The following is an 18,556-nucleotide window of genomic DNA, read 5'->3' as shown; positions in this document are numbered from 1 at the left end:
AAATAAACTGCAAACTTCAAATAAGTAAACTGCTTTGTTTGTGCATTAGAACTTAAAACCTGTTTTAAAATATAACAGAAAAATTCTATGCAGCTCTATGTCTTTGAATATCCACTGTTATACCTTTATACCATATATGCTTCTAAGAAAAATCAGGAATATCCACAATTGAATTTCAGTAATCTGTATGTATGGTATCTTTTTACAACTGACCACATACCTTCAATGTGAAAAGTACAAGTAGTTCTTTAAAAAGTAGACCGAGAGCCAGGTGTGGTGGTACATGCTTATAATCTCAGTACTTGGGAGGCTGAGACAGGAGAATTGCAGGTTCACAACCAGCCTCAGCTACTTAGTGGGCTGCAACTTGGTGAAACCATTTCCAAACATGAAATAAAATCGGACTGGTGGTGCAGCTCCGAGGTAGAATGCTTATAGGTTTAATCCCCAGTGCCCCCCACACGGTAGACAGACTCTATCCAATGGTCCAAAAGCTTACAGAGTGTTAATTTAAGAACATGTTCTCATATACCACAACTCAGTGAGAGCAACAAAAAAATTAAAAAGCAAACTTCCAACTAGCTGCTTAAATTTTTCACAAACTGTACTGTGCCCTACATAAAACACAAATATTCTAAACATTACTCTGTATGGAGCCATAATAAAAATGCAGCTTAAACTGGGCATGGTGGTGCACGCTTGTAATCCCAGCATTTGGGAGGCTGAGACAGGAGGATCGAGTTCACGGACAGCCTCAGCTACTACTTAGTGAGGCCCTTTGCAACTCAGTGAGACCCTGTTTCAAAATAAAGAATATAAAATAGGGCTAGTGGTATAGCTCAGAGATAGACTGCCCCTGAATTCCATCCCTACTACCGCCCCCTCCTCAAAAAATGCAGCTTAAAAAGTCCAATTTTGCTGGTCGTGGTGGCGCATGCTTGTAATCCCTGCGCTTGGGCAGCGGAGACAGGAGGATCGCGCAGGTTCGAAGCCAGCTGCGCTGGCTTAGGAGACCGTTTCCAAAAATAAAAAAGTATAAAATAGGTCTGGGAGTATAGCCCAGAGGTAGAAGGGCTTCCAGGAACCCCAGTACCACCAAAAAAAAAAAAAAAAAAAAAAAAATCCAATTTTTTCTTCCAATATTATTAGTAGTAAAAGTATCTTGTTATGCTTATCAGCTTCATAGCATATGTTGCCTGTCCATTTGCTTTGCCAGAAAAGGGAGGAAAACTGAACAATCCTAACAAAATAGATTCATATGCTGCTCTCAATTGTCACGGCAACCAGAAGGGCACTCTGATTTTCTTCCAGCCACCACTGTTTCTTTGACCAGAGAAAGGACAAACAAATATAATACAAACTGGGGTAGGGTGGAGGTTGCAAGGGGAGGCGCTCTTTGTTACCAGAGTAGATGGCAAATGACAAGGTTTAAGAAATGTTGTCCAAGCCAGGCAGGGTGGTGCATCCTTATAATCCCAGTACTTGGGAGGTTAAGACAGGAGGATTGCAGGTTCATGGCCAACCTCAGCTACTTAGTGAGATCCTCTGCAACTTGGTGAGATCTTGTTTCAAAAATAAACAATAAATAGGGCTGGGGTGTTGGCGGTATAGTCCCCCTGGGTTCCATCCCCAGTTCCTGGCAAAAGAAAGAAAGAAAGAAAGAAAGAAAGAAAGAAAGAAAGAAAGAAAGAAAGAAAGAAAGAAAGAAAGAAAGAGAAAAAACTGCTATCCAATTATTCTTCAATCAAACACAAAGAAAAAGAGTCCCAGAAAAAATTCTTCACAATGTATTTTAGAGAAGTTCACAGAAAATAAAATTTTGTTTTCTATTCCATGTCTGCTTTCAGATCTAAAACTCCCTCCCTCTCTCATTCTCTCAGTGGATAACTGCTAGCTTGAAAAATATCCAATTAGCATTTTTACTTGAGGAAAAACTCAATCAATACATAAAATTTCTTTCAAAGTAATTTATCTAAAACAGCACTTAACAGTGGGTGCAGCCACAAGACTAGGAAGGAAAAAGCCATAATGATTTTCATGATTCCCTTTCTAATACAAAGAGAAGCTCTAACCGTTGTGTAAAGCAAACACATGGAATGCCTACTGCAGCGGGCAGCTCTAATAGGAGCCCTGGTGACCTCACCTGTGTGAAACCCCTACTCCTGTATGTGTGGGCAGACCTATGAATAGGAGATGCCACTCCCATAAATAGACTACATTATGTGGTGAAGAGAGATTGCACCACACTACTGTTTATTAAGACCTGTATTGGTGAAACTTGTGATAACCAGTAATGGATGGGAGCCATTCCTTAACAGCAGAAAGTTTTCTCCAGCTAGTCACAAAAGAGGAAGCAAAAGATATGTTTCAGCTGGCCTAGAAGAAAGCAAATACCCATTTGAGAAGTGCCTATTAGGTCCACATAGCAGCAAACTGCCAGAGGTCCCTACTGACAGCAGTACCGAGCCAACAGTTAGAAGGATAACAGGACAACAAGAACCTCAGTGCCACAAATATAAAGAAATGAGTTCTGCCAATGATCCTTGAGGTAGACGAGGACCAGAGGCTCAAATGAGAAGTGGAGGCTCAGCCAACACCTTAATTTCAGTCCAGTAAGAATTCAGTCATGCTATGCCACACTGATTTTTAATCTATAAAATTGAGAGAATACCTGGAAGCTGTTTTAAACTGCCAAGTGTGCAGAATTTGTTAAACAGCAAAAGAAAACAAATCCACTGTCAAGTTTCTCAAAATGTACTGATTACAATTATCAGATTTTGGTCTCCAGAGTAAAATTTGAATTGTTTAAAAATAATTAAAATGGCCGGGCGTGGTGGCGCATGCTTGTAATCCCCGCACTTGGGAGGCAGAGACAGGAGGATCGCGCAGGTTCGAAGCCAGCCGCGCGCGCTGGTTTAGGAGACCCTGTTTCCAAAATGAAAATGTAAAAAATAGGTCTGGGAGTGTAGCCCGGAGGTAGAAGAGCTTCCAGGAACCCCAGTACCACCCAAAAAATAATAATAATAATAATTAAAATGGCAAAGGAACTTGAGCTAGGTATGCAGGAATGGAAGCTAGCTCTCCTTTAGGTATAGGCAGGTTTAAAAACAACAAGACATTACTCCTCAAGTTTATACAGCAAGCAATCATTAGTTCCATACCAGAATTATTTTGGGGGGGAACAATACTGGGGATTGAACCCAGGGGCATTCTACCTCCAAGCTACATCTCCAGCCCTATTTTTTTAATTATTATTTTTTATTTTAAAACAGGGTCTCACTACAAAGTAGCTGAGGCTGGTCAAGACCTACAATCCTCCTCTCTTAGCCTCCCAAGTACTGGGATTGCCAAGCATGGGCCACCATGCATGGCTCAGGACTTGGTATTTTTAAAATATTACTGTTTAGCAGGGTGTGGTGTCACATGCCTATAATCCCAATATGTAGGAAGCTGAGACTGGAGGATCACAGGTTACAGACCAGCTTCAGCAACTTAAGTGAAACTCTCAGCAATCTAGCAAGACCATTTCAAAACAAAAAAAAATTTAAAAAAGGGGACAGTGGTGTATCACAAAGAAAGAACACCCCTAGGTTCAATACCCAGTCCCTCCTCCCCAAAATTGTCACTACTTGATCCCCTGAGTTAGTGAGGTTACTTTAAGACCAGAAAATAGCTTTCTGCAAAGAATGTATGGAATCAGTATACACGGTGGGTAAAAAGCAATGAAATTAAGAGAGGAAATTGTTAGAATTGCTAGTCCAGAGAAATAAACACCGGAACTTAGAACTCCAAATTCATTTGTTGGCAGTGGGAGCTTGTCTCCTACAGTGCTAGCAGTGAATAGTGCTGCTATTCATGTGTACAGACAAGAGGAGACTGCCAAAAGGCTTTTAGAGAAAATTATCTTTTGACTTAAGCCATTTGAGTTTGAGGGGCAAGTGGAATATCCAACGGAATAGAATACACTAGAGATTGCTTGGTACATAGAATCTATAACGAAAAAAGAAACATGTAGGCTATAAATAGAATACATATGAGCATATAGCTGAAGGATTTCCAAGCATGTGACAATACCCAAAAGAAACTGAAGAATAAAAAGAACAAAAGCACTGCCAACTGAGCCAAAATTTAAAAAAATCAAGCCACAAAAAAGTCTGGAGTCCCAGCTCATCACCCATAATAAGTGACCCATATTATCTTCATCAGTAAGTTTCTAAGTTTCAAATACAGACTTAAGGGGCTGGGATGTAGCTCAGTGACAGGAGGTATGGTTGGCATGCACAGGCCCTGGAGGTTCAATACCCAGCACCCCAGAACAAAATTCAGAGTTTAGAAAACATAAAAGTACAAAAGCTTCAAATAAGCCTATCTTTTACATTAGTATAAAAAAAAAAAAACCATAAAAAGAGCCAGCAAACTACAGGCCCATATGATTTTCTATCTAAAAGCCCTATTTATAGGCAACAGAAAGCAAGCTGGGTGCGGGTACACTGCTATCAAAACCAACTTGCTTATTAAAAACTTATTAAACACTGTGCTGGTAGAACTTTTGACCAGTTAAAATGGCCTCATATTACACTCAGGAAATAATGCAAGACATACTGCTTTCCAAGAAAAACTACTGCAAACTTCCACAAGCTATAAATCTAAAGGTGTCTATGATTACTAATATGAAATGAGCCAACAAAATTCAAGTGCAATCAACTTTCCATCACAAATAGGAAACAAATACAATTCCCAGAATGTTATATAATACAGTGACCAGTAACCACATTCATTAAAATATAATAGCTTGCAAATGTTGTATTTTAAATATCTACAAATATAGAATTTTATTTAATACCTTTCCTAAACTTAAAAAGTTGAAGGAAAAATTTTTAATCCAGTTCTTCAGTACTCTACCGTCAATCTAATTTCTTCTTTTACATCAATGCATTTAAAAGAAAATGTTGGGCATGGTAGTGCGTGCATTTGGGAGGCTGAGACAGGAGGACAACAGTTCGAAAACAGCCTCAGCTACTTTGTGAGGCCCTTGCTAACTCAGTTGACCTTGTTTCAAAAAATAAAAAAATAAATCTGGAGGTGTAGCTTGGAGGTAGAATGTCCCCTAGATTCCATCCCAGTACCGGGGGGGGGGGGGGGGGGGGGGGGGCAGAAAAAGTACTAGGTATCAAAACAAATCCCTAATCAAATATGTCAGTTTCAAGCTCTTTCCCCCTGCCCAGAGATAAAATGTCCTAGGTTTTATCTCTAGTACCCCCCCCCCAAAAAAAAAGGAAATTTTCAGGCTGAATAACAAAATACTAACCAGCAACAATGAACAAAAAATACAAGAATTCAACAGCATTCTCCTTTATGAAAGGAAATAACACAAATAACTACAAAGTATGGCCCATTTAAAAATTCAAATCACTGTGTGAATGTATGCAATTTTCAATATGATCTACATTTAAAAAAAAAATTTCAAAGCCAGCCCAGCGTGTTGGCGCACTCTTGTGAACCCAGCATTCAGAAGGCAGGAGGACTGTAGTTCACGGCCAGCATCAACTACTTAGTGAGGTCCTTTGCAACTCAGTGAGACCCTGTTTCAAAATTAAAAACTAAAAATTAGGGCTGGGGATGTAGCTCAGAGGTAGAATGTCTCTGGGTTCCATCCCTAGTACTGCTAAATAAATAAATAAATAAATAAATAAACAAACAAACAAACAAACAAGTAAATAATTTTAAAAAAGAGCTGCCATGAGCTGGGCATGGTGGTGCATGCTTGTAATACCAGCATTTGGAAGGCTGAGACAGGGGGATCCTGGTTCCAGGAAAGCCTATCTAAAGACAGATCTTAGGAGAGGAGAACTAGGCCTTTCTCTATCTAAAGACAGATCTACATGATAATCTAGGGAGGCTGGAGCAGGATTTGACCTAGCCCTTCAAGAAAGGAGACACCTTGCCACACCTGGCTAGGGGAGATACCTTACAGGGTAAGGGGAGGTACCTTACAGGTATGTTCACTATGTCAGGATTAAGTGAACAAGATAGAGGTCATGGGTATAAAAAGGTCGAGTCCACGTGTGATCCCTTAGGTGTATTCATTCGAGTCACCCCTCCATGCCACTCTGGCATGGGGCTGTATTTCAATTTTCTGTATTTCTATCTTTCTAATAAACTTCTTTAAATCTTCAGCAACTGTCCAAGCTATGTATATTTATTCTTAGCTTAGGACAAGAACCCGCGGGGTTTTTTTTCTGGTTTTGGTCATTCTGGGTTTTGTTGTGGTTTGAGGGAAAGTGTGTCTGGGACCCTAACAGGGGTCGCTGGGAACAGTTTCCCCACAATATCTATGTAATGAGCTGTAGCTCATCCTTGTAATCCCAGTACTTGGGAAGCTGAGACAGGATAGCAGGTTTGAGGCAAAACTCAGCTGCTTAGTGAGGTCCTCCCCAACTTAGTGAAGCCCTATTTCCAAATAAAGAATAAAAAACCATGCATGGAGGCGCACACTTGTAATCCCAGCATTTGAGAGGCTGGGACAGGAAGATCCCAGTTTGCGGCCAACCTCAGCTACTTAGTGAGGCCCTTTGAAACTCAGTGAGACCCTGTTTCAAAAAAAGAGAATAAAAATAGAACTGGCAGTGTAGCTCAGAAGTAGAATGCCCCTGGGTTCTATCCCCAGTACCACACAAAAAAAGAAAGATTAAAAAAAAAAAAAAAATGAGGCAGGGAATGTAGCTATGAGGTAGAATGTCCCTGGGTTCAATCCCCAGTACCACACACAGAAAAACTGACAAACCTATGTAATAAAGTACCCATAAAAGCCTGACGTGGTGGTGCACCCTTGTAATCCCCGCGCTTGGGAGGCAAAGACAGGAGGATCGCGCAGGTTCGAAGCCAGCCACGCGTGCTGGCTTAGGAGACCGTTTCCAAATAAAACTGTAAAAATAGGTCTGGGAGTGTAGCCCAGAGGTAGAAGGGCTTCCAGAAACCCCAGTACCACCAAAAAAAAGTACCCATAAAAACCCAAAAGACATGATTCTAAGAGCTTCTGGAAAGCTGAGGGTACGGAGGTTCCTGAAGGGGTACGCACATGGAAAGGGTGTAAAGCTCAGCTCCCTTCCCCTATGCCTCGACCAATGCATCTCTTCATCCCTATCCTTTGTAAAGTCTTGTATATTAAATTGGTAAATGTAAGTTACGTGCTCCATGGAGTTCTGTGAAAGGCTTTAGCCAATTAACTGAATCCAAGGAAGGAAGTATGGAAACCAAGATTTATACAAGGTAGGTCAGAGGCACAGGTCAAACCACCCAGGGCTTGAGATAGCTGAGCCCTCAGCCTGTGGGATCTCTCGACAGAATGTCAGGACTGAATTGGCTCAGAAGACACCCAACTGGCATCTGTGGCTCTTACAGGGCTTGTGGGGTCAGGGACTGGGGTGGTGGGCCGCCTCTCACACATCAGGCATCAGAAGTGTTGGGAGAGCATGATAGATGCTGGCTTTGGGTTTTTCCTGTAACTCCATAACTCTATAAATATGGTGATCCACAGCATTCCTTCAAAGTGTTTCACTATTAGTTATATTTTATAGAAAAAGCATTCCAGCATAAATATAGAAAATAATTGATAAAAACACTAATTTGAAAATAAGCTTTGGGAAAATCTGCACTTGTGTCAAATATTATCATACCGGTCATTTATTATATGGTTCGATGCTCATCATGAACGAGGGGGCAGAGACTAAATTCATGAAGGTTTCTGTAGAATTACACTGGAATTAAAGAAGGAAGTTTATAAATTTACTAGTGGATAAAAAACCAGCTAAATTCTAATACTTGCTAGCCAGGCAGTATCTATTTGCTATCATATGTATTCAAATACATTTTTTAAGAAAAGTTACTTCTTGGACTGGCTCAGTAGTAAAATACTTGATTTGTATACATAACACTCTGCGTTCAGTTACTTGTACCAAAAAAAATGAGAAAAGAAAAAAATTACTTCTTAAAAAAATATTTTTTAAAAGGCATAAACGACACAGAAGAAACTTCTGCCAAGAAAATGGCAAGGCCGGTACTGGGGCCTCCGAGGCCAAGATAAGAGCCTGCCGAGGGGTTAGGCCGGTGCTGGGGCCAGTGAGGCCGGCATCGGAGCCTGCCTTGAGGCAAGGCCGGTACTGGGGCCTCGAGGCCAGGATAAGAGCCCGCCGAGGGGTTAGGCCGGTGCTGGGGCCAGCGAGGCCGGCATCGGAGCCTGCCATGAGGCATGACCAGTGCTGGGGCCTCCGAGGCCGGGATCGGAGCCTGCCGAGGGGTTAGGCCGTTGCTGGGGCCAGCGAGGCCGGCATCGGAGCCTGCCGTGAGGCAAGGCCGGTACTGGGGCCTCTGAGGCCAAGATAAGAGCCTGCCGAGGGGTTAGGCCGGTGCTGGGGCCAGCGAGGCCGGCATCGGAGCCTGCAATGAGGCATGACCAGTGATGGGGCCTCCGAGGCCGGGATCGGAGCCTGCCGAGGGGTTAGGCCGGTGCTGGGGCCAGCGAGGCCGGCATCGGAGCCTGCCTTGAGGCAAGGCCGGTACTGGGGCCTCCGAGGCCAAGACAAGAGCCTGCCGAGGGGTTAGGCCGGTGCTGGGGCCAGCGAGGCCGGCATCGGAGCCTGCCATGAGGCATGACCAGTGATGGGGCCTCCGAGGCCGGGATCGGAGCCTGCCGAGGGGTTAGGCCGGTGCTGGGGCCAGTGAGGCCGGCATTGGAGCCTGCCGTGAGGCAAGGCCGGTACTGGGGCCTTCAAGGCCAAGATAAGAGCCTGCCGAGGGGTTAGGCCGGTGCTGGGGCCAGCAAGGCCGGCATCGGAGCCTGCCGTGAGGCATGACCAGTGCTGGAGCTTCCAAGGCCGGGATCGGAGCCTGCCGAGGGGTTAGGCCGGTGCTGGGGCCAGCGAGGCCGGCACCAGAGCCTGCCATGAGGCAAGGCCGGTACTGGGGCCTCCGAGGCCAGGATTGGAGCCTGCCGAGGGGTGAGGCCGATGCTGGGGCCAGCGAGGTCGGCATTGGAGCCTGCCGTGAGGCAAGGCCGGTGCTGAGGCCTCCAAGACCGGGATTGGAGCCTGCCTTGAGGCAAGGCCGGTACTGGGGCCTCCCAGGCCAGGATAAGAGCCTGCCGAGGGTTTAGGCCGGTGCTGGGGCCAGTGAGGCCGGCATCGGAGCCTGCTGTGAGGCAAGGCCGTTACTGGGGCCTCCGAGGCCAGGATAACAACCTGACGAAGGTCTAGACCGGTGCTGGGGCCAGCAAGGCCGGCATCGGACCCTGTCTTGAGGAGAGGCCAGCATCAGAGCCTGCCGTGAGACATGGCCAGTGCTGGGGCCTCCTAACCCAGGAACGGAACCTGCCTAGGGGTTAGGCCGGTGCTGGGGCCAACGAGGATGGCATTGGAGCCTGCCGTGAGGCTAGGCTGGTGCTGGGACCTCCAAGGACGGGATTGGAATCCTGCCAAGGGGTTAGGCCGGTGCAGGGGCCAATGGCCAGCATCGGAGCCTGGCGTGAGGCAAGTTCACTCCTGCAGCCTCCTAGGCCGGGACCAAAGGCAGCTTAGGGGTTAGACCGGTGCAGGGGCCAGCGAGACCAGAACTGGGGCCTCCCATGAGGCAAGGCCGCAGCTTGAGCCAGCGAGGTATGGATCAGTCCACTGAGTAGCCAGGCCGCTACTGGGACCATCAAGAGTGGGATCGGTACTTGCAACACAGCATGCACAGAGAAATACCGCAGAAAATATAAATCAGACGCTTCTCTTAATCAGCAATAACTAGGAGGAAAAGGGCAACAGGAAGAGGTTGAGCTATAGAAAGGGCCCTATAGTGAAGCAACTAACGTGACCAATCAGAGGGTATGCAATACTGGAGGATGGAGCCTCTTTAAAACACAGGAGGTACATAAACAAATGTATCAAAGTATATCACCAAAGAAGCATGGGATGGAGGGAGGGGGAGGGAATGGGATGGGGGATGGAGGAGGGCTAATCGGATGATGTGTGCTTGTATATCCTCTCAAGTCTTGTACTCCAATGTTATTGATATATGACTACAATGCACCAATTTAAAAAATAAATTAAAAAAAATGAGAAAAGAAAAAAATTACTTCTTAAAAAAATATTTTTTAAAAGGCATAAACGACACAGAAGAAACTTCTGCCAAGAAAATGGCTCTGAGCAAAACAATGGAGGTATAAGATTAGTGGCCCTGTCTACCACTGACTACAGAAAGGTCAGATTTGGACCACAAGATCTCTCAACCTACTCCACTTGCCAGACTGGGCTTATGAGAAGTCATTCCAAAACAATGTATGCTTCTCTTCACCTAAAAACATATAAAAGGCCATGGATGGTGGCCCATGCCAGTAATCCCAGTGCTTGGGAAGCTGAGATAAGAGAACCACAGGTTCAAGGCCAACCTCAGCAACTAACAAGGCCTGTTTCAAAGTAAAAAGTAAGCCAGGCGTGGTGGTACATATGGGTAACCATTGTACTTGAGAGGCTGAGAGGAGGATCCCAGGTTCAAGGACGACCTCAGCCAAGTAGTGACACTCATCAGAGATCTTTCTGCCAGTGGAATGGAGACCTACTTTGCTACTTTAGATCAATCAAACCCCCCCCTTCTCTCTCCATTTATGATCCATCACCAAACCCATCTCTTCTGTTTCCCTTTTCAGGTAACAATACCACCATTTATAGGTCCAGAGGGTAAATAGGAAAAACTAGGCCTTAGAGGCTTCTGTACCTGATCATTAGCTAACGTACTAGCCCACGCCCCTGGTTTCTATCAGATCTCCCCACTTCCCATTATCCATGCCCTTACAGTGCTCAGGCTCCAACAGTCCCCAATGGAATTGTACTAGTATTGGGAAGAGGTTTTAAAATGTATTAATGTATCAGTACTGGGAAAGATTTCCAATTTTAAAAATATATCTTTTATACTAAGAAGGCCAGGGCTAGCAGAAAGGAGGGACTTGTAATTTACATTTCTAAAGAGAAGGAAAGAAAGCTGGAGCCAGGGATGAGAGGAAATCCCAGATCCTGGAGAAACAATTTCACACATCTTGGAGGATGATGGAACAAGAGGTGTAGAGGGCTGTGTTTGAAGGCAAGACAGCCCCCACCTTCCGGCTAGAGACAGGGCTAGAGATACAGGCTAGCATATCTACAGATCAAAGGACCTGCCATGGACTTGGGCAGGATAAAAACACTCAGTAAACTGGAGTTCTTTGGTATTTTCATTTGAATTGCCCCCCTGGGCTGCTTTCCTGCACAGGGCTGTAACTATCCCTGTATTTCTATCTTTTAATAAACTTCTTTAAATCTTCAGCAACTGTCCAAGCTATGCATATTTATTCTTAGCTTAGGAAGAGAATCCACGGGGTTTTTTTCTGTTTTTGGTCATTTTGGGTTTTGTTATGGGTTGGGGGTAAGTGTGTCCGGGACCCTAGCAGGGGTTCCCAGGGAACAGTTTCCCCACAACCATATTTTCCCAATCCGTAACAGAATTATCACTCTGCTTAACCAATCTATATAGTGAACATGGTCATTCAAAAACACAAATCTGTTGGGCATGGTGACACATGCCTCTAATCCCACCTATTTGAAAGGCTGAAGCAGGAAGATCATGAGTTGAAGGTCATCTGTGCAACTCAGCAAGACCCTGTATCAAAAACACACACAACCTCCTCTACATACGCAAGCATGCAAATACACACCTGACCGTAACATTCCTTCCTTATATCTTTCTGCCCTCAAGACAGATCAAGAGCTCTGAATATCTGGGCCCTGCTTACCACTCAAGCTTCATGCCAACTCCTTTTCCCTTTCCTTCTCCTTATTTCTATATTATATTGCAATCATTCAAATAAAAAACCACAAGTAAGCCCACCAGCAACACTAAAAATTCTCAATTCTTGTAAATCTGTTAAAAGGACTAGCACTTTATTGAAACCCCTTCCTCCCACCTAGAAGAATCATCCTTCCTGTCCATGTTTTTATAACTTTACTATATACCTTGTACCAGTGAATGTACCATACTACAGTTTTCACTCCCCAACCCCAGTCAACTGTCTTTGGGGATTTATCCATGTAGACAGAGATAACTCTCCATTTTACTTTTACTGTCAGATAGTATTACACTGTCTGAATATTCAATAGTATGTTGAATTCCTTTCTTAATGAATTTTCTAACTATATCACTTTCCATTATTACAAACATCTAAACTTTTCCCACACTTTCTCTTTTTTTTTTTTTTTGGGGGGGGGGGTCCAATAGTACCAGAATAGAACCCAGGGGCATTTTACCTCTGAATTCCGCTTCCAGACTAATTTTTATTCTTTATTTTGAAACAGGATCTGACTAAGTTAGGGAGGGCATCACAAGTTGCTGAAGCTGACCAAGAACCTGCGATGCTCCTGTCTCTGCCCCCCAAGTACTGGGATTACAAGCATGCACCACCATACCTGGCTTGCTACTCTTCTTGAACACATGTATTTAGAGTTTTTGAAAGGCAGGCATTGTCAAGCTACACTGCGCAAACCATGAATTCAATACAGCATCACAGACAGCATTGCTTTGTTATGAGAGGCTGACCCTAGGAGCATTGTACCTCCAAGACAAGCCCTAGACCCTATTCAATTGTTTTTATTTTTTGTCTCGTGTGTGTGTGTGTGTGTGTGTGTGTGTGTGTGTGTGTGTGTGTTATGTGTATGTGGTACTGGGGTTTCTGGAAACCCTTCTACCTTTGGGATACACTCCCAGACCTATTTTTATACTTTTTCATTTTTGGAAACAGGGTCTCCTAAGCCAGCACAGCTGGCTTCAAACCTGCATGATCCTCCTGTCTCCACCTCCCAAGCACATAGATTACAAGTGTGTGCCACCACGCCCGGCTAGTTTTCTTTTATTTTTGGAAGCAGGGTCTCACTGAGTTGTAAAGGGTCTCACTAAGTAGCTGAGGCTGTCCGCAAACTGCGATCCTCCAGTCTCTGCCTCTTGAATGCTGGGATTACAAGTGTGTGCCACCACACCCAGCTAAATATTTATTTATTTATTTATTTATTATTTGTGGTACTGGGGGTCCCTGTGCCACCACACCCAGCTAAATATGTATTTATTTATTTATTTATTATTTGTGGTACTGGGGTCCCTGGAAACCCTTCTACCTCTGGGCTATACTCCCAGACACCTTTTTTTTTTTTTTTGAAACATGGTCTCTTAAGCCAGCAAGCCTGGCTTTGAACCTGCGCAATCCTCCTGTCTCAGCCTTCCAAGAGTGGGGATTACAAGCGTGTGCCACCACGCCCGGATCAATTTTTTATTTTGAAACAAGGTCTTTCCAAGTTGCTGCAATGCCCTCAAACCCATAATCCTCCTGTCTCAGCTTCCCAAATACTGGGATTACAGGTATGTGCCACCACACACCTGGCTCAGCATTTTCTACAAAGGACTGAACAAAAATTAATAAAGGGATAGCATTAAATGAAAAGACTTCCACTTGTTAAAAAAAAAAAAAAAAAAAAAACCACTGAGAGTCTAAAGAGAGCCTACAGAGACCTCTGGAGAAACCAGGGCCAGTCGCAAGGCCCTGGGTCCCGGGCAGGGGTCCGGCGGAGCACGCCAGACCCCCAGAAAAACCGCGGGGAATTTTGGAAAAATTCCCCACGAAGGACGACTCCTTCTTCTCTACATTCTTAAGAATCCTGGACTTCACCTGTAAGGAGAGAGTTTAGCAGAGACCTAGGAGGAAGGCAGTATTGGAAGCAGTCTCTGCGATGGCGGTGGAGACTTGTATCCAGGAGAGGCAGAAATGTGATCCTACCAACCTTATCTTTTGGAAAAATTACACCAAACATCAAATGCTACCGTCGTGCATTCTTAGGAACACTAGACAACATTCAGAGTGGAAAAAGAGCTTGGGAAAGATTTGAAATGGTGGAGGCAGTGGCAGTGGCAGTGGCCAGTACTCAGGGGAGGCAGAGATCTGGTGCATTACACCTGGAACTTTTTAAGTAATAACCCCAGAGTCAGAATGCTACCACCACGCATCCTCGGGAACATGGGACAACCTGCTGGGCGAAGAGGGTGCTCGAATTGGAGCCTGCCGAGGGGTGAGGCCGGCGACGTGAGGCAAGGCCGGTGCTGGGGCCTCCGAGGCCTGGATCGGAGCCTGCCGAGGGGTTAGGCGGGTGCTGGGGCAAGCGAGGCCGGGAACGGAGCCTGCCTGAGGCAAGGCCGGTGCTGGGGCCTCTGAGGCCATGATGGGAGCCTGCCGAGGGGTTAGGCCGGTGCCGGGGCCAGCGGCCGGCATTGGAGCCTACGTTGAAGCAAGGCCATTACTGGGGCTTCTGAGGCTGGGATCGGAGCCAGCCGAAGGGTTAGGCCGGTGCCAGGGTCAGCGAGGCTGGGACGGAGCCTGCCTTGAGGCTAGGCCAGTGCTGGGGCCACCGAGGCCGGGATCAGAGCCAGCCAAGGGGTTAGGCTAGTGTGGGGGCCAGTGAGGCCAGAATTGGGGCCTCCTGTGAGGCAAGGCCGCTGCCTGAGCCAGCAAGGTCTGGATCAGGCCACCGGGTAGCCAGGCCGCTACTGGGGCCATCAAGAGTGGGATCGGTACTTGCAACACGGCATGCACAGAGAAATATCGCAGAAAATAAAAACCAGATACTTCCCCTAATCAGCAATAACTAGGAGGAAAGGGGTAACAGGAAGAGGTCGAGGTATAGAAAGGGCCCTATAGCGAAGCAATTAAAATGACCAATCAGAGGGTATGGGATAGGGGAGGATGGAGCCTCTTTAAAACTCAGGAGGTATGTAAACAAATGTATCAAAGTTTATCACCAAAGTAGCATGGGATGGAGGGAGGGGGAGGGAATGGGATGGGGAATGGATGAGAGCTAATTGGATGATGTGTGCTTGTATATCCTCTCAAGTCTTGTATTCCAATGTGATGTATGATTATAATGCACCAATAATTAAAAAAATATTTATTATGAATTTAAAAGAAAGTAACAAAAATCTGGCTAACATATTTTCTGTTTTCTGATGCTACAAGTGGATATTTCTTATAAAAGTTGACACTAAAGGCCAAATATTCAAGCCAATATTCATGCATGTGTATCCTTTGCTCTATAGTTAGAATTTAGAACAATCTTATCTCTCATGATGGTTTACTAAGGCTCAAATGGCAGTGTTATTTAAATTTCCAGTTCCTATTGTGCAAAATCAGCTAACTGATATAGTTAAAATTGGGTGAATCAAGAATACTAATAAACAATTATAATATTTAAAAAAATAAAGAGAGCCTACAGAATAGGAGATCTCTGCCAGATACCCTCTGATATAGGATTAATATCTAGAATATACAAAGTAGTTAATAGATTCAACATTAAAAAGGAAAAATAATCAAGAAATGGGCAACTGCACACTTGTAATCCCAGCATTTGGGAGGCTTAGACAGGAGGATTGTGAAGGTTCTAAGCCAGCCCTCAGCTACTGAGGCCCTTTGCAACTCAGTGAGACCTTACTTCAAAATAAAGAATAAATAGGACTGGAGATGGGTAGAGCTCAGAGGTAGAATGCTCCTGGGTTCTATCCCAAGAAAAGAAAAGAAAAGAAAAGAAAAGAAAAGAAAAGAAAAGATCACAAAAGAAGAAATACAAATGGCCAATGTACATGCTTGTAATGCCAGTACTTGTAAGGCTGAGACAGGAGGATCTGAGTTCGAGGTCAGCCTCAGCTACTTAAGTGAGGCCCTCTACAACTTAGTGAGACCACTTCAAAATAAAGAAGTAAAAATAGGGCTGAGAGTGTAGCATGGAGGTAAAATGCCCCTGGGTTCCATCCCCAGCACCACCAGGAAAGAAGGAAGAAAGAAAGGGAGGGACAGAGGGAGGGAGGGAGAGAGAGGAAGGGAGAGGTGGAAGGAAGGAAGGAAGGAAGGAAGGAAGGAAGGAAGGAAGGAAGGAAGGAGAAAAAATGTTTAACATCATTAGCAATCAGGGAGATACAAATCAAACCTACACTGAGATTCCATCTAACCCCAATCAGAATGGCAATCATCAAGAAGTCAAAAACCAAATAATGCTGGAAAGGATGTGGGGAAATTGAAACTCTTCTACACTGTTGGTGATATTGCAAATTAGTTCAGTCGTTATGGAGATCAGTGTGAAGATTCCTCGGAAAACTGGGAATGGATCCAACATATGATCCAGCTATACCACTCCTGGTTATCTTTCCAAAGGAACTAAAATCAGAACATCCTAGTAATATATGCATGTCCTATATATAGCAGCACAATTCACAATAGCCAAATTATGGAACCTAGGTATCAACAGATGAATGGATTACAAAATTATGAGATATACACACAATGGAATTATACTCAACAACCAAGAAAAACAAAATAATGTCATTTTCAGGAAAATGGATGGACCTAAAGAACATTATCCTAAGGGAGATTATCCAGTCACAGAAAGTAAAGGGCCATATGTATTCTCTCCTATGTGGAAGCTAGGGAGTAACTGGGATAGCAGAGGGACTTCAGAGAATGGAGGAGAACCCTCAGTGGGGCCAGGGAGGTGGTCTAAGGGAAAGGGGGCAGGGGGCAGTGAAGGAATGACTACCAGTGACATTATGGACATACATGAGAATATCGATGCCAATCACACTACCCAGGTGGGAGTTGCGAAAAACCAAAGAAGCTAGTGGAAAGCCCACCACGTGCTGTGTGCATGTATGTCACTATCACTGTAAAAACAGAATAATGTGAGACTATAATGAACCAATAAAAGCATAAAAAATGGAACAAAGAAAATACTTAAGTGTGCTTTGTATAGTAAGAATGCTGCTTCTTAAAAGATTCTGGCTGCACACAATGTGTGTGTGACCTGGGCCACAAAAGTAGCATATGAAGATTCGCTCAAGGGTTTACATCTAGACATTAAAACCCTAAGAAGCAGACTATGCACAACTATGCAAGTTAGGCACAAATTCTCCACCTGAAATATTTCACTAAGTTGTGAGGTAAAGCTCTAGTTCTAGTTCATTCCACATGAATAAGCAATTGTCCCTGTAATTATTTACTTTAGAGATTATCAAGTTATGTGCATGCATAACCTGGATTTAGATTTTTTAAAAACAGAAATGACATATGTATAGAGTACTAAATAGTTCCATGTATGCGTGTATATGTGTATATATAGACAAAAAATGATTTTACATCCTTCAGTAGTATTTTTCTCCATAAATGTCATGTATAGCTTTTGTTAAAGAGTTATTTCTAGCCGGGTGTGGAAGCGCAAGCTTGTAATCCCAGCATTTGGGAGGCCAAGACAAGAGGATGGCACAGGTTCAAAGCCAGCCTCCGCTATTGAGTGAGGCTCTCAGCAACGTAGTAAGACCCTGTTTCCAAATAAAGTATAAAGTGGGTCTGGGAGTCTAGCCCAGAGGTAGAAAAGCCCCTGGGTTCCACCCCCAGTACCACCAAAAAAAAGTTATTTCTAGAAGTTTAAAATCTCTATCCCTTACTCAAAAATAATTTTAACAAATTCTAATTTCTGAGTGAACACCCCTCACTTGTAATTTGGTAAATGTTGGCTCAAGTTTCACTTTGCCACCATCTTCCATTTTGGAACATTTGGAATTATAAAACTATAAACTGTCAGTGAAAATATACCTTACAATTAGTTCCTATTTTATTTAAAAGTACACTGAGCTAGTATTCACTGTAAATTAAACATTTTCAATGGTCCAAAGTTTCAAAAGTTTGTTTAAAAAAAAAAAAGTTGAGCCGGGCGTGGTGGCAAACACTTGTAATCCCTGCGCTTGGGAGGCAGAGACAGGAGGATCGCGCTAGTTTGGAGCCAGCCCCACTGGATTAAGAGACCCTGTTTACAAATAAAAACATAAAAAATAGGTCTGGGAGTGTAGCCCGGAGGTAGAAGGGCTTCCAGGAACCCCAGTACCACCAAAAAAAAAAAAAAAAAAGAAGAACTTCTCATGAGAAAAAGTCCTGATTGCAAAACACATGTGAGCTCAAATATGAGTTTTAAATTTTGAAACCAACAAATTCCCTTTCTTTCCTGAACCTTTCATGAGTTATATCACTAAGAGTTAAATTTACCAAGAACACTGTCACAATCCAAAAACTTCTAATAAAATCTGGCATCTTTTTTTGCCTCTAAAGGCAGGTTTGAGATGAGTTTTATATAACAGTAGCAGCAAATGTCCTCTCTAATTGTACTGGAGAGTTAATGTGGTCACTAATCCTGAAGCAGGTACAAGAAGCTGCTTGCCAGCAGTTATTCTCTGCCCTAGTTAACTTTCTAATAAGGACTCATACACGAAACCACTGGCTGCTCCTTCTGTTTCTTTCCTAAATAAAGGTTACAGCACTCAAAAGTATCAGCGGGCCTGAGAGGACAGTCTCCATGCTTCTGAAAGCCACTTTAAATATGACATATAACCTCTATTTTCAGTCAGGACATCCCATACCTTCTAAATTTGATGAAAATCTACCTAGCCATTTTCCCCCAATGTAATTACAGAC

General features: G+C 43.9%; 1 protein-coding gene across 13 annotated transcripts in view; it reads right to left on the bottom strand.

Annotated features, from left to right (window-relative positions):
• Positions 1-18,556, bottom strand: part of SRPK2 (SRSF protein kinase 2) — a gene marked incomplete at both ends in the record, with an annotated part of 207,029 nt that overhangs the window by 86,845 nt on the left and 101,628 nt on the right. The window lies entirely within an intron of this gene.

This window comes from Muscardinus avellanarius (genome assembly GCF_963383645.1).
Source record: "Muscardinus avellanarius genome assembly, chromosome: 9".
NCBI lineage: Eukaryota > Metazoa > Chordata > Mammalia > Rodentia > Gliridae > Muscardinus > Muscardinus avellanarius.
Note: the sequence above shows the minus strand (reverse complement) of the source record. Positions and strands in the feature narration are given on the sequence as shown.